Genomic DNA, 15,473 nt, shown 5'->3' with positions numbered 1-15,473 from the left:
TTATGCATTTTTTTTTATGTTTATGCATTTTCTTTTTTCTTCCGTATCTTCCTTCAGCCATAACTTTTTTATTTTTCCATTCACATAGATATATGAGGGCTTAATTTTTGCGGGAGAAGTTGTACTTTAATATGGCATACAATGTAGTGGTGCCAAATGCCAAACAAAGGGTTCGCCCCGGGTGCCAAATGCTCTAGGTAAGCTAATTTTGCCACCCCCTCTTGACTCCGCCTATTGACCATGCCCTTTGACCTGCCCCTTTTTAGTCGCCCACCTATTTATACAGACTGTACCCTTCATTGTGGTAAGGCCACGTTTTCTCCCTCCAGCTACATACCATGTCATCCACAGATCCCCATAAGTATCATCCACAGATCCCCACAAGTGTCACCCACAGATCCCCCACAAGTGTCATCCACAGATCCCCCCTAAGTGTCATCCACAGATCCCCATAAGTGTCATCCACAGATCCCCACAAGTGTCATCCACAGATCCCCACAAGTGTCACATTCACAGATCCCCAAGTGTCATCCACAGATCCCCACAAGTGTCATCCACAGAGCCCCATAAGTGTCACCCACAGATCCCCACAAGTGTCATCCACAGATCCCCCACAAGTGTAATCCACAGATCCCCCTAAGTGTCATCCACAGATCCTCATAAGTGTCATCCACAGATCCCCACAAGTGTCATCCACAGATCCCCACAAGTGTCACATCCACAGATCCTCAAGTGTCATCCACAGATCCCCACAATTGTCATCCACAGAGCCCTGTCTCCTGCTCTAAGCTTACGCGCTGCCCGCCATCTGCCCATCAGCCAGTGAGTGCAGCCTCCCTGACACAGACAGAAGGACCGCTCCATAGTGTGCCTGCCACAGTAAGAAGACAGCAGTCAGTCAAAAAGTTAAAGTTCATGTATGGTTGGATGGGTATTCTTGATGGGGGGGAGGGCAGCAGCAAGCAGTGGTTTTTTTTTTGGGTGGGGGGCACTGTAGGCTCATAGAGGACTTAGGAGGACAGTGTGGTTTCCTCCTAACCCTCCCCCTTCCCCCGGGGGGAGCACACTGTCCTCCTGAGTCCTCTATAAGCCTACAGGGCCCCCCCTCCCCAGCACATCAGTCACCTTGCGGGGGTGGGGATATGATTAGTGGCTATGTTCACACTGTGCTATCTAACCGCTATAATGCCCCCCAAAATGCCAGGGCACCGTACTTACCTCATTCTCCGGCACCCACATTGCTCCTGATGCCCACACAGCCGCCACTGCCCCCATCCCGTCACGCAGATGAAAACATCCAGCGACATGGGGGGGCAGCCAATAGCAGGCCACAATGGAAACGAGCCTCCCTAGCATCGCGGGTGACGCTAGGGAGGCTCATTTCCGACACGGCCTGCTATTGGCTGCCCCCCCCCCCCCCCAACTGGGCATAAGTATTATCTGTATGCGGTGCCTGGGCATTTTGGGGGGCATTTTTCGGATACTGGAGTTTTTTATTTTTTTTTATGTTTATGCATTTTTTTTTATGTTTATGCATTTTCTTTTTTCTTCCGTATCTTCCTTCAGCCATAACTTTTTTATTTTTCCATTCACATAGATATATGAGGGCTTAATTTTTGCGGGAGAAGTTGTACTTTAATATGGCATACAATGTAGTGGTGCCAAATGCCAAACAAAGGGTTCGCCCCGGGTGCCAAATGCTCTAGGTACGCCCCTGCCCATAAGTGTCATCCACAGATCCCCACAAGTGTCATCCACAGATCCTCATAAGTGTCATCCACAGATCCCCACAGGTGTCATCCACAGACCCCCCCACAAGTGTCATCCACAGATCCCCCTAAGTGACATCCACAGATCCCCCTAAGTGTCATCCACAGATCCCCACAAGTGTCATCCACAGATCCCCACAAGTGTCATCCACAGATCCCCCCATAAGTGTCATCCACAGATCCCCCTAAGTGTCATCCACCACAGATCCCCATAAATGTCATCCACAGATCCCCCTCCCTGCCCAGCGCCACCTCCTAGTTAATTTATTCACTTCACTTGCCTCTGTGTAATCTCACACAGGCGCACTGGCAGAGGCATCGTCGAATGAGGTGCGTTGTTGGAAGACGGCGCATGCACACTTCGCTCGACGATGCCTCTGCCAGTGCGCCTGTGTGAGATTACACAGAGGCAAGTGAAGTGAATAAATTAGCTAGGACTAGGAGGCGGCGCCACGGGCCGGGGGCCGGCGCCTCCAGCAAGAGTGTGCTCTATGCGGTGGCATACCTTGCTTATGGGTGGCGCCAGCCCTGCTGTCACATACTGTTATTCTGTCACATACTGTTATTCTGTCACATACTGTTATTCGATTGTTATGTTGGCTTGAAAAAGCCAACATACTGTTATTCGTTGGTGGTTCAGCTTATTATTATTCTTGGCGCCCCCTCTCTTTCTAAACGCTACTCCTCCTACAGTTTTGGGGGTACATACCCCAAACTTTCCACACTTCTTCGTCCTATAGCAAAGTTCGTTGCTTGTGCTTTAATAACCGTTCCCACCCTCCGGGCCCCTGTGGCGGGCCCTCAAACGCCACTTTTTCCCCATAGACTTTGACAGGGAGAATTTTCAAGTCGCTCTCACCCGCACAGTTTTGAAGCTATATTCCCCAAACTCGGATCACATATTGTTGGTGTCACCCCGAACAAAACTGTGAATTTTGGGGGACACCCCAAAGTGGGCAGAGCTAGAAACGGCCAATGAATATTTAGCAATATTCTATACGCTACTCCTCCCACAGTTTTAGGAGTACAATTACCAAACTTTGCACACTTGTTCGGCACATACCCGAATAGGTTGCTTGTGCTTTGTTAAGCGATCCCACCCTCCGGGCCCCTGGGACGGCCCCCCAAAGATCCCATTTTTTCCCATAGACTTTCATTGGAAAATTTTTAACTTTTGCCATTCGTACAGTTTTTAAGTTAAATTCGCCAAACTTGGGTCACTTAGTCATAGGCTCAACCTGAAAATTTCTGTCACATTTTGGGGACTCTAAAAAGTGGGCGGACTGAGAAGCCTCAGGGCCCCCGGGCAAAATAAATCAAGGGCCCCCTTACAGGCTCCACCCATGTTCTGCCACAAGCCACACCCATGTGTACAGGACCAGGCCCCTCCTGAGTCCTATCCTATACAGGTAAGTATTACGATTCGCGACTAGGGTGGCCACTTGCTTCACCCCAAAAAGGAGGACATTCTAGGCCACATCCTCAACCTGATAAACGACGCCCCTCTCCCAGTAAGTGCCCAGCAAAAGAAAAAAAAAATACGTCACTATAGCGCTTTTGCTTTACTGTACTCTGCGGGATGGAAAAGCGCTGTATTATTAACCTAGTTCAGCAGTCCTGAGTCCCCCATTCACAGTAGTTATTAACTCCTTTCACTAGTCCCCTCTTCACTGAAGAGGAGACTGCTGAAGGGGTTAATAAATACTGTGAACAGGGGACATTTGAAAGGGGTTAATAATTACTGTGAAGGGCCTTCAATAGTTATTAACCCCTTTCAGCAGTCCCCATTCACAGTATTTATTAACCCCTTTCAGCAGTCCCCCATTCACAGTATTTATTAACCCCTTTCAGAAGTCCCCCATTCACAGTATTTATTAACCCATTCAGCAGTCCCCCCTTCACTGAAGAGGGGACTAGTGAAAGGGATTAATAAATACTGTGAATGGGAGACTGCTGAAACGGGTTAATAACTACTGTGAAGGGCCTTCAGTAGTTATTAACCCCTTTTAACAGTCCTTCATTCACACTGGTATTTATCAGACTTTTTTATAACTTATTTTTCTCCCCTTTTCACCCCGGTCCTGCCACAGCCCACAGCAACAGCAGCACGGCCAGCCCAGCACAGTCTTTCAATTTCTTTCAGACCAGACATGGCTGAGACGTAAAGCTGCCTAGGCTACCACTTAACCAAAAACCATTACCTCAGCGAACTCTGTGCCCACGCTCCTCAGAGTTCCCTTCCTTCTCCCGCGAATCCCACAGCGCCAATGAGTGCGCGAACAGCGCTGCGGTGTGCAGGGGCGTAACTAGAAGTGACTGGGCCCCACAGCAAATATTTGTAAGGGCCCCCCCAGCGCACTTCGCATCTCCCTCCTCCTGTGTAAACCCCACTCCTTTGGCACAGTGTAGCGGTATTCTGTATATTGTGGGACACAGTGTAGCGGTATACTGTATATTATGTGGCACAGTGTAGCGGTATACTGTATATTGTGTGGCACAGTGTAGGCTATATGTGTATAACAAACATATTTCATATGAAAACTTACAGTTACTTGGCTTGGCCCTTGGGGATCTCGGACGCCACTTCAACACTTTGGCCGGGGGCTCGGCGGAGCTGATGTTGTGTTTTATCCTAATGAGAAAGATTTCATAATAAGGATTTGGAGAAGGGGCAGAGGGATAGCAGAGCAGGGAGAGGCTGGTGCTGCTACTAGGGGGTCATACCATGGGGGAGTAATAAAGCCCACCATAATGCCCCCCAGTAGAAATAATTCTCCTTATAATGTTACAGTGCAGAAATACCCCCTTGTAATGCCCCCAGTTGAGCTAATGTCCCCATAGTGCCCCCATAATGTCCCAGTATAAAATACCCCTATATAGTGCCCCCAGTAAATTCCCCCATAGTGCTCATCTCCCCCCTTCCTGCTAGTGCCCCCCATAATGTAACAGTATAAAATGCCCCATATATAGTGCCCCAGTAGATGCCCCTCAGTGTCCGGCCTATGATAGGCTGCCAGCCTAGTGTCCCCCATAATGCCCCCCAATAATGTGCCAGTATCAAGTGCCTCTCTCCCCCCCCCCCACATGTCCCAGTATCATAGTGCCATCTCCCCCCCCCAATGTGCCAGTATCAAGTGCCTCTCTCCTTCCCACCCCCCATGTGCCAGTATCATAGTGCCAAACCCCCTATGTGCCAGTATCAAGTGCCTCTCTCCCCCCCACCCATGTGCCAGTATCAAGTGCCAAACCCCCTCTCCCACGTGCCAGTATCAAGTGCCTCTCTCCTCCCCCCCCATGTCCCAGTAGTATAGTGCCATCTCCCCCCCCCCCCAAAAAAAAGTGCCAGTATCAAGTGCCTCCCCCCCATGTGCCAGTATCAGGTGCCAACCCATGTCCCCCCCATGTGCCAGTATCAGGTGCCAACCCCTCCCCCCCATGTGCCAGTATCAGGTGCCAACTTCCCCCCCCCATGTGCCAGTATCAGGTGCCAACCCCCTCCCCCCATGTGCCAGTATCAAGTGCCTCCCTCTCCCCCCATGGCAGTAACAGTCGGGTATTAAAAAAATAAATAAACACTTTTACTTACCTCCATGTCAGCGATGCGATTCAGCCTCTTCCTGTGTCCCGCCCTGTATGTCCATATATGGAGTCAGTGCTTGTATTTCAGAAAAGTTTCTGCTGAGAATCGAACCCACAACCTTCTGTATCAGAGGAAAAGCACTTAACCACACAACCATAAGAGCAGCCTTGCCAATGACTGAAAAAATATGAGACTTCTACTGTTGTAGCTGACTAAGTGTACATCTATACACATGACAGGTGCCCCCAACACACCCAGCACTGCTATATCTCTATATGACAGCTGTCCCAGCACACTCAGCTCTGCTATATCTCTATATATGATAGCTGCCCCAGCACACCCAGCTCTGCTACATCTAATACACATGACAGCTGCACCAGCACACTCAGCTCTACTATATCTCTATATATGACAGCTGCCCCAGCACACCCAGCTCTGCTACATCTATATATCTCTAAGTATTGCTATACAGTAGATAGATATATAGAGATATAGCAAAGCTGAGTGTGCTGGGGCAGCTGTCATGTGTATAGATGTAGCAGAGCTGGGTGTGTTTGGGCAGCTGTCATGTGTATAGATGTAGCAGAGCTGGATGTGCTGGGCAGCTATCATATATAGAGATATAGCAGAGCTGAGTGTGCTGGGACAGCTGTCATATAGAGATATAGCAGTGCTGGGTGTGTTGGGGCAGCTGTCATGTGTATAGATGTACACTTAGCCAGCTACAACAGTAAAAGTCTCATATTTTTTCAGTCATTGGCAAGGCAGCCTTTATGGCTGTGTGGGTAAATGCTTTGCCTCTGATACATTAAGTTTGTGGGTTTGAATCCCAGACACATCGGGAGACTTCAGAAGACAGTAAGATTAAGATCACATTAGCGAGGGGGCCTGGTCTGCCGCTGCTGTGAAGGGGCCCTGAACATTATGACAAGAATCGATCATATTTAACTAACTTGAAAATAAACTGTCACACACGCTGCCGTGCGGCGGGCCCCTTGTAGTTACGCCACTGGCAGTGTGTGTGTGACGTCAGTGCGGTGCAGAAGGAACACAGTGACGACTGACGTTATGTGCACTGCTGCGGCGGGCCCCCATCCCGGCCGGGCCCTCAGACCACGTCCGAAGTGCCCGACCGCTCAGTCCGCCCGCTCAGTCCATAGGGGAATTCTGATTGGTTGTTTGTGGCTCCGCCCACTTTTTAGCATCCCCAAAATGAGACAGACATTCTCACAGTCCTCCAGTGACCAACTGTGCCAATAAAAGTCTAAGAGCAGCGGCAGTTTTAAATTTCCCGATTAAAACAACTGACTAAAATTTGATTGGCCGTTGTAGACGTTTGATTGGACGTTTTATAAATGTTAACCTTTGTCACACACTGACCCACCCTGCCGAGTTTGGGTGCTGTGGCTTAAATACTGTGAGAATGACAGCCAATAAGATTTTCCCTGTTGACTTCAATGAGAAACCTTTAAAAAGCTGTCATTCTCACAGTATTTAAGTCACAGCACCCAAACTCGGCAGGGTGGGTCAGTGTGTGACAAAGGTTAAAATTTATTAAAAAGTGGGCGGAGTCTACAACGGCCAATCAAATTTTAGTCAGTTGTTTTAATGGGGAAATTTAAAACTGGTGACAGGTTCCCTTTAAATTGCTGTCATTTTTACAGTATTTTAGCCAGAATACCCAAACTTGGCTCCGTAGGTCATTGGGTGACTGGGGTAAAAATTTTATAAAAAAGTGTGCGGAGTCTACAATGGCCAATCAAATTTTAGTCAGTTGTTTTAACCACCTCCGGACCGCTGTACGCACAGACGCGTCCTGGAGGTGGTTGATTCATTCCGAGTGGACGCGCCGGCGCGTCCTCTCGCGAGACGCGAGATTTCCTGTGAACGCGCGCACACAGGCGCGCGCGCTCACAGGAACGGAAGGTAAGAGAGTTGATCTCCAGCCTGCCAGCGGCGATCGTTCGCTGGCAGGCTGGAGATGTGTTTTTTTTAACCCCTAACAGGTATATTAGACGCTGTTTTGATAACAGCGTCTAATATACCTGCTACCTGGTCCTCTGGTGGTCCCCTTTGTTTGGATCGACCACCAGAGGACACAGGTAGCTCAGTAAAGTAGCACCAAGCACCACTACACTACACTACACCCCCCCGTCACTTATTAACCCCTTATTAGCCCCTGATCACCCCATATAGACTCCCTGATCACCCCCCTGTCATTGATTACCCCCTGTCATTGATCACCCCCCTGTCATTGATCACCCCCCTGTAAAGCTCCATTCAGACGTCCGCATGATTTTTACGGATCCACTGATAGATGGATCGGATCCGCAAAACGCATCCGGACGTCTGAATGAAGCCTTACAGGGGCGTGATCAATGACTGTGGTGATCACCCCATATAGACTCCCTGATCACCCCCCTGTCATTGATTACCCCCCTGTCATTGATCACCCCCCTGTAAAGCTCCATTCAGACGTCCGCATGATTTTTACGGATCCACTGATAGATGGATCGGATCCGCAAAACGCATCCGGACGTCTGAATGAAGCCTTACAGGGGCATGATCAATGACTGTGGTGATCACCCCATATAGACTCCCTGATCACCCCCCTGTAAAGCTCCATTCAGATGTCCGCATGATTTTTACGGATGCACTGATAGATGGATCGGATCCGCAAAACGCATCCGGACGTCTGAATGAAGCCTTACAGGGGCATGATCAATGACTGTGGTGATCACCCCATATAGACTCCCTGATCACCCCCCTGTCATTGATTACACCCCTGTCATTGATCACCCCCCTGTAAAGCTCCATTCAGATGTCCGCATGATTTTTACGGATGCACTGATAGATGGATCGGATCCGCAAAACGCATACGGACGTCTGAATGAAGCCTTACAGGGGCATGATCAATGACTGTGGTTATCACCCCATATAGACTCCCTGATCACCCCCCTGTCATTGATTACACCCCTGTCATTGATCACCCCCCTGTAAAGCTCCATTCAGATGTCCGCATGATTTTTACGGATGCACTGATAGATGGATCGGATCCGCAAAACGCATCCGGACGTCTGAATGAAGCCTTACAGGGGCATGATCAATGACTGTGGTTATCACCCCATATAGACTCCCTGATCACCCCCCTGTCATTGATTACACCCCTGTCATTGATCACCCCCCTGTAAAGCTCCATTCAGATGTCCGCATGATTTTTACGGATGCACTGATAGATGGATCGGATCCGCAAAACGCATACGGACGTCTGAATGAAGCCTTACAGGGGCATGATCAATGACTGTGGTTATCACCCCATATAGACTCCCTGATCACCCCCCTGTCATTGATTACACCCCTGTCATTGATCAACCCCCTGTAAAGCTCCATTCAGATGTCCGCATGATTTTTACGGATGCACTGATAGATGGATCGGATCCGCAAAACGCATCCGGACGTCTGAATGAAGCCTTACAGGGGCGTGATCAATGACTGTGGTGATCACCCCATATAGACTCCCTGATCACCCCCCTGTCATTGATTACACCCCTGTCATTGATCACCCCCCTGTAAAGCTCCATTCAGATGTCCGCATGATTTTTACGGATGCACTGATAGATGGATCGGATCCGCAAAACGCATCCGGACGTCTGAATGAAGCCTTACAGGGGCATGATCAATGACTGTGGTGATCACCCCATATAGACTCCCTGATCACCCCCCTGTCATTGATTACCCCCCTGTAGAGCTCCATTCAGATGTCCGCATGATTTTTACGGATGCACTGATAGATGGATCGGATCTGCAAAACGCATCCGGACGTCTGAATGAAGCCTTACAGGGGCGTGATCAATGACTGTGGTTATCACCCCATATAGACTCCCTGATCACCCCCCTGTCATTGATCACCCCCCTGTCATTGATCACCCCCCTGTCATTGATCACACCCCTGTCATTGATCACCCCCCCTGTCATTGATCACCCCTCTGTAAGGCTCCATTCAGACATTTTTTTGGCCCAAGTTAGCGGAATTATTTTATTTTTTTCTTACAAAGTCTCATATTCCACTAACTTGTGTCAAAAAATAAAATCTCACATGAACTCACCATACCCCTCACGGAATCCAAATGCGTAAAATTTTTTAGACATTTATATTCCAGACTTCTTCTCACGCTTTAGGGCCCCTAGAATGCCAGGGCAGTATAAATACCCACATGTGACCCCATTTCGGAAAGAAGACACCCCCAGGTATTCCGTGAGGGGCATATTGAGTCCATGAAAGATTGAAATGTTTGTCCCAAGTTAGCGGAACGGGAGACTTTGTGAGAAAAAAATTAAAAATATCAATTTCCGCTAACTTGTGCCAAAAAAAAAAAATTTCTATGAACTCGCCATGCCCCTCATTGAATACCTTGGGGTGTCTTCTTTCCAAAATGGGGTCACATGTGGGGTATTTATACTGCCCTGGCATTCTAGGGGCCCCAAAGCGTGAGAAGAAGTCTGGTATCCAAATGTCTAAAAATGCCCTCCTAAAAGGAATTTGGGCACCTTTGCGCATCTAGGCTGCAAAAAAGTGTCACACATCTGGTATCGCCGTACTCAGGAGAAGTTGGGGAATGTGTTTTGGGGTGTCATTTTACATATACCCATGCTGGGTGAGAGAAATATCTTGGTCAAATGCCAACTTTGTATAAAAAAATGGGAAAAGTTGTCTTTTGTCAAGATATTTCTCTCACCCAGCAAGGGTATATGTAAAATGACACCCCAAAACACATTCCCCAACTTCTCCTGAATACGGCGAGACCCCCAAGGTATTCGCTGATGGGCATAGTGAGTTCATGGAAGTTTTTATTTTTTGTCACAAGTTAGTGGAATATGAGACTTTGTATGAAAAAAAAAAAAATCATCATTTTCCACTAACTTGTGACAAAAAATAAAAAATTCTAGGAACTTGCCATGCCCCTCACGGAATACCTTGGGGTGTCTTCTTTCCAAAATGGGGTCACTTGTGGGGTAGTTATACTGCCCTGGCATTCTAGGGGCCCAAATGTGTGGTAAGGAGTTTGAAATCAAATTCTGTAAAAAATGACCTGTGAAATCCGAAAGGTGCTCTTTGGAATATGGGCCCCTTTGCCCACCTAGGCTGCAAAAAAGTGTCACACATCTGGTATCTCCGTACTCAGGAGAAGTTGGGGAATGTGTTTTGGGGTGTCATTTTACATATACCCATGCTGGGTGAGAGAAATATCTTGGCAAAAGACAACTTTTCCCATTTTTTTATACAAAGTTGGCATTTGACCAAGATATTTCTCTCACCCAGCATGGGTATATATAAAATGACACCCCAAAACACATTCCCCACCTTCTCCTGAGTACGGAGATACCAGATGTGTGACACTTTTTTGCAGCCTAGGTGGGCAAAGGGGCCCATATTCCAAAGAGCACCTTTCGGATTTCACAGGTCATTTTTTACAGAATTTGATTTCAAACTCCTTACCACACATTTGGGCCCCTAGAATGCCAGGGCAGTATAACCACCCCACAAGTGACCCCATTTTGGAAAGAAGAGACCCCAAGGTATTTCGTGATGGGCTTAGTGAGTTCATAGAAGTTTTTATTTTTTGTCACAAGTTAGTGGAATATGAGACTTTGTAAGAAAAGAAAAAAAAAAAGAAAAATCATCATTTTCCACTAACTTGTGACAAAAAATTAAAAGTTCTATGAACTCACTATGCCCATCAGCGAATACCTTAGGGTGTGTACTTTCCGAAATGGGGTCATTTGTGGGGTGTTTGTACTGTCTGGCCATTGTAGAACCTCAGGAAACATGACAGGTGCTCAGAAAGTCAGAGCTGCTTCAAAAAGCGGAAATTCACATTTTTGTACCATAGTTTGTAAACGCTATAACTTTTACCCAAACCATTTTTTTATCAAAGACATGTAGAACAATAAATTTAGAGCAAAATTTATATATGGATGTCGTTTTTTTTGCAAAATTTTACAACTGAAAGTGAAAAATGTCATTTTTTTGCAAAAAAATTGTTAAATTTCGATTAATAACAAAAAAAGTAAAAATGTCAGCAGCAATGAAATACCACCAAATGAAAGCTCTATTAGTGAGAAGAAAAGGAGGTAAAATTCATTTGGGTGGTAAGTTGCATGACCGAGCAATAAACGGTGAAAGTAGTGTAGGTCAGAAGTGTAAAAAGTGGCCTTGTCTTTCAGGGTGTTTAAGCACTGGGGGCTGAGGTGGTTAATGGGGAAATTTAAAACTGCCGCTGATCTTACACTGTTAATGGCAGGGTCCCCAAACTTGGTACAGTTGTACAATTTAGGATTAGGATTAAAATTCTGAAAAGTGGGCGGAGCCAAAAACAACCAATCAGATTTCTTTGATTGATTTCAATGGGAAAATTGAAAAATACAGAAAATTGAAAAATGCTGCCATTATTGATGTCAGGGGTTTCAAATATCAAAAATCAGGTCATAGGTTATGTAAAATGTAGAGCAGATAACCAGTGGCACTACACCAAACCTAAAATTGTCAGGATGCGACTGCCGAGGAGTGGTGCCTCACGGAGGTGCTCAGCTTGTAGCTGCAGTGAGCATATATGATAAAAAGAAAAAGAAAACAAAACGAGCGGCACTCACTGTTGATAGGCAGGTAACTTTATTCCTGCCATGGAATAAAGTTACCTGCCTATCAACAGTGAGTGCTGCTCGTTTTGTTTTCTTTTTCTTTTTATCAGGTCATAGGTTACTTCCACTTCAAAAATAGAAAAAGTGGGCGGAGCCAACAACAACCAATCAGATTTTCCCTATTGACTTTAATGAGAAAATTTAAATTGCTGTCATTCTCACAGTATTTAAGCCAGAATACCCAAACTTGGCACCGTAGGTCATTGGGTGACTGGGGTAAAAAATGTATACAAAGTGGGCGGTGTCTACAAAGGCCAATCAAATTTCAGCTATTTGTTTAAATGGGAAAAATTCAAACTGCTGCTGCTCTTAGACTTTTATTGGCACAGTCTTCAAACTTGGCGCAGTTGGTCACTGGAGGACTGGGATTAAAATTCAAAAAAGTGGGTGGAGCCACCAACAGCCAATCAGATTTGAAGCCAACATCCTGTGGTTTCTTCAGAAACGACACTATCTAGTTATGTTGGCTTGCAAAAGCCAACATATTGTTATTCGATTGTCAAAAAGCGTTTCAGCTTATTCTTCTTCTTATTATTATTCTTAGCCGCGTTTTCTATATGCTACTCCTCCTACAGTTTTGGGGCTACATACCCCAAGCTTTCTACACTTCTTCGACCTATAGCGACTCGAGTTGCTTGTTCTTTTATAAGCGATCCCACCCCCGGGGCCTCCGTGGCGGGCCACAGTAGCCCCCTTTTTTCCCATAGACTTTGACAGGGTACATTTTTAAATCGCTCCCACTCGCCAGGCTTTGACGCTAAAGTCACCAAACTTGGGTCACTTACTCATGGGGTCAACCCGAAAATTTTTGGCACATTTCGGGGACCCCAAAATGTGGGCGGGGCCACACAGAACCAATCAAAATCTCCCCATTGACTGTAATGAGATGTTCAAATTGCTACTCCTCCCACATTTTTAAGAGTATAAATTCCAAACTTTGCAGACTTGGTCGGCACCCACCCGAGTACCTTGCTTGTGCTTTGTTAACCGATCCCACCCTCCGGGCCCCTGTGACGGACCCCCAAAATCCACATTTTTCCCATTGACTTTGACAGGGAAAATTTTCAAATCGCTCCCAGTCGCACAGATTTAAAACTAAAGTCACTAAACTTGGGTCACTTAGTCATGGGGTCAACGCGCAATTTGTTAGAACATTTCGGAGACCCTAAAATGTGGGCGGGGCCACACAGAACCAATCAAATTCTCCCCATTGACTATAATGAGACGTTCAAATTGCTACGCCTCCCACATATTTAGGAGTATAAATACCGAACTTTGCACTCTTGGTCGGTACATACCCGAGAATTATGCTTGTGCTTTGTTAACCGATCCCACCTGGGGCGGGCCCCCGAAAACCTCTTTTATTCCCATAGAGTTTTATTGGAAAATTGCAAACGTTTGTCACTCATACAGCTTCGGAGTGAAACTCACCAAACTTGGGTCACTTAGTCATGGGGTCAACCTGAAAATTTATGTCACATTTTGGGGACATTAAAAAGTGGGCGGAGCTACAAACAACCAATCAGATTTTCCCTATTGACTTCAATGAGAAAATTTTAAATTGCTGCCATTTCAACATTGTTAATGACAGTTGGTCAATGGGTGACTGGGATTCAAATGTTAAAAAGTGGGCGGAGCCTAAAATAGCCAATCAAATTTCAGCCATTTAACTTAGACCACCAGGTGACCCCCCCTGGACTACCAGGTGACCCATGGGTGCCCCCGCCCCCTAGCCCTTAGGTGCACCCGCCCTAGCCCTTAGGTGCACCCGCCCTAGCCCTTAGGTGCACCCACCCCGACATTTAGGTGCACTCACCCTAGTCATTAGGTGCACTCACCCTAGTCATTAGGTGCCCCCACCCCAACCATTAGGTGCACCCACCCCGACTCTTAGGTGCACCCACCCTGACCCTTATGTCCACCCACTCCGACCCTTAGGTGCCCCCACGTGGACCCCTAGGTGCACTCACCCTAGTCATTAGGTGCACCCACCCCAACGATTAGGTGTTCCCACCCCGACTCTTAGGTGCACCCACCCTGACCCTTAGGTGCACCCACTCCGACCCTTAGGTGCACCCAATCCGACCCTTAGGTGCACTCACCCTAGTCATTAGGTGCACCCACCCCAACGATTAGGTGCACCCACCCTGACCCTTAGGTGCACCCACCTCGACCCTTAGGTGCACCCACTCCGACCCTTAGATGCACCCACTCCGACCCTTAAGTGCACCCACTCTGACCCTTAGGTGCACTCACCCTAGTCATTAGGTGCACCCACCCCAACGATTAGGTGCACCCACCCTGACTCTTAGGTGCACCCACCCCGACCCTTAGGTGCACCCACCCCGACCCTTAGGTGCACCCACTCTGACCCTTAGGTGCACCCACTCCGACCCTTAGCTGCACCCACTCCGACCCTTAGGTGCACTCACCCTAGTCATTAGGTGCACCCACCCCAACGATTAGGTGCACCCACTCGACTCTTAGGTGCACCCACTCCGACCCTTAGGTGCACCCTCTCTGACCCTTAGGTGCACCCACTCCGACCCTTAGGTGCACTCACCCTAGTCATTAGGTGCACCCACCCCAACGATTAGGTGCACCCACTCCGACTCTTAGGTGCACCCACTCCGACTCTTAGGTGCACCCACCCCGACTCTTCGGTGCACCCACCCCGACCCTTAGGTGCACCCACCCCGACCCTTAGGTGCACGCACTCAGATCCTTAGGTGCATCCACTCCGACCCTTAGGTGCACCCACTCCGACCCCTAGGTGCACCCACCCCGACTCTTAGGTGCACCCACCCGACCCTTAGGTGCACCCACCCCGACCCTTAGGTGCACCCACCCGACCCTTAGGTGCACCCACTCCGACCCTTAGGTGCACCCACCCCGACTCTTAGGTGCACCCACCCCGACTCTTAGGTGCACCCACCCTGACCCTTAGGTGCACTTACTCTGACCCTTAGGTGCACCCACTCTGACCCTTAGGTGCACCCACTCCGACCCTTAGGTGCACTCGCCCTAGTCATTAGGTGCACCCGCCCCAACGATTAGGTGCACCCACCCCGGATCTTAGGTGCACCCACCCCGACTCTTAGGTGCACCCACCCCGACCCTTATGTGTACCCACTCCGACCCTTAGGTGCACCCACTCAGACCCTTAGGTGCACCCACTCCGACCCTTAGGTGCACTCACCCTAGTCATTAGGTGCACCCACCCCAATGATTTGGTGCACCCACCTCGACTCTTAGGTGCACCCTACCTGACCCTTAGGTGCTCCCACCCCGACCCTTAGGTGCACCCACTCTGACCCTTGGGTGCACCCACTCCAACCCTTAGGTGCACCCACTCTGACCCTTAGGTGCACCCACTCCAACCCTTAGGTGCACTCACCCTAGTCATTATGTGCACCCACCCCATC

Source organism: Bufo bufo, chromosome 1 (genome assembly GCF_905171765.1).
Source record: "Bufo bufo chromosome 1, aBufBuf1.1, whole genome shotgun sequence".
NCBI classification, from domain to species: domain Eukaryota; kingdom Metazoa; phylum Chordata; class Amphibia; order Anura; family Bufonidae; genus Bufo; species Bufo bufo.
Note: the sequence above shows the minus strand (reverse complement) of the source record.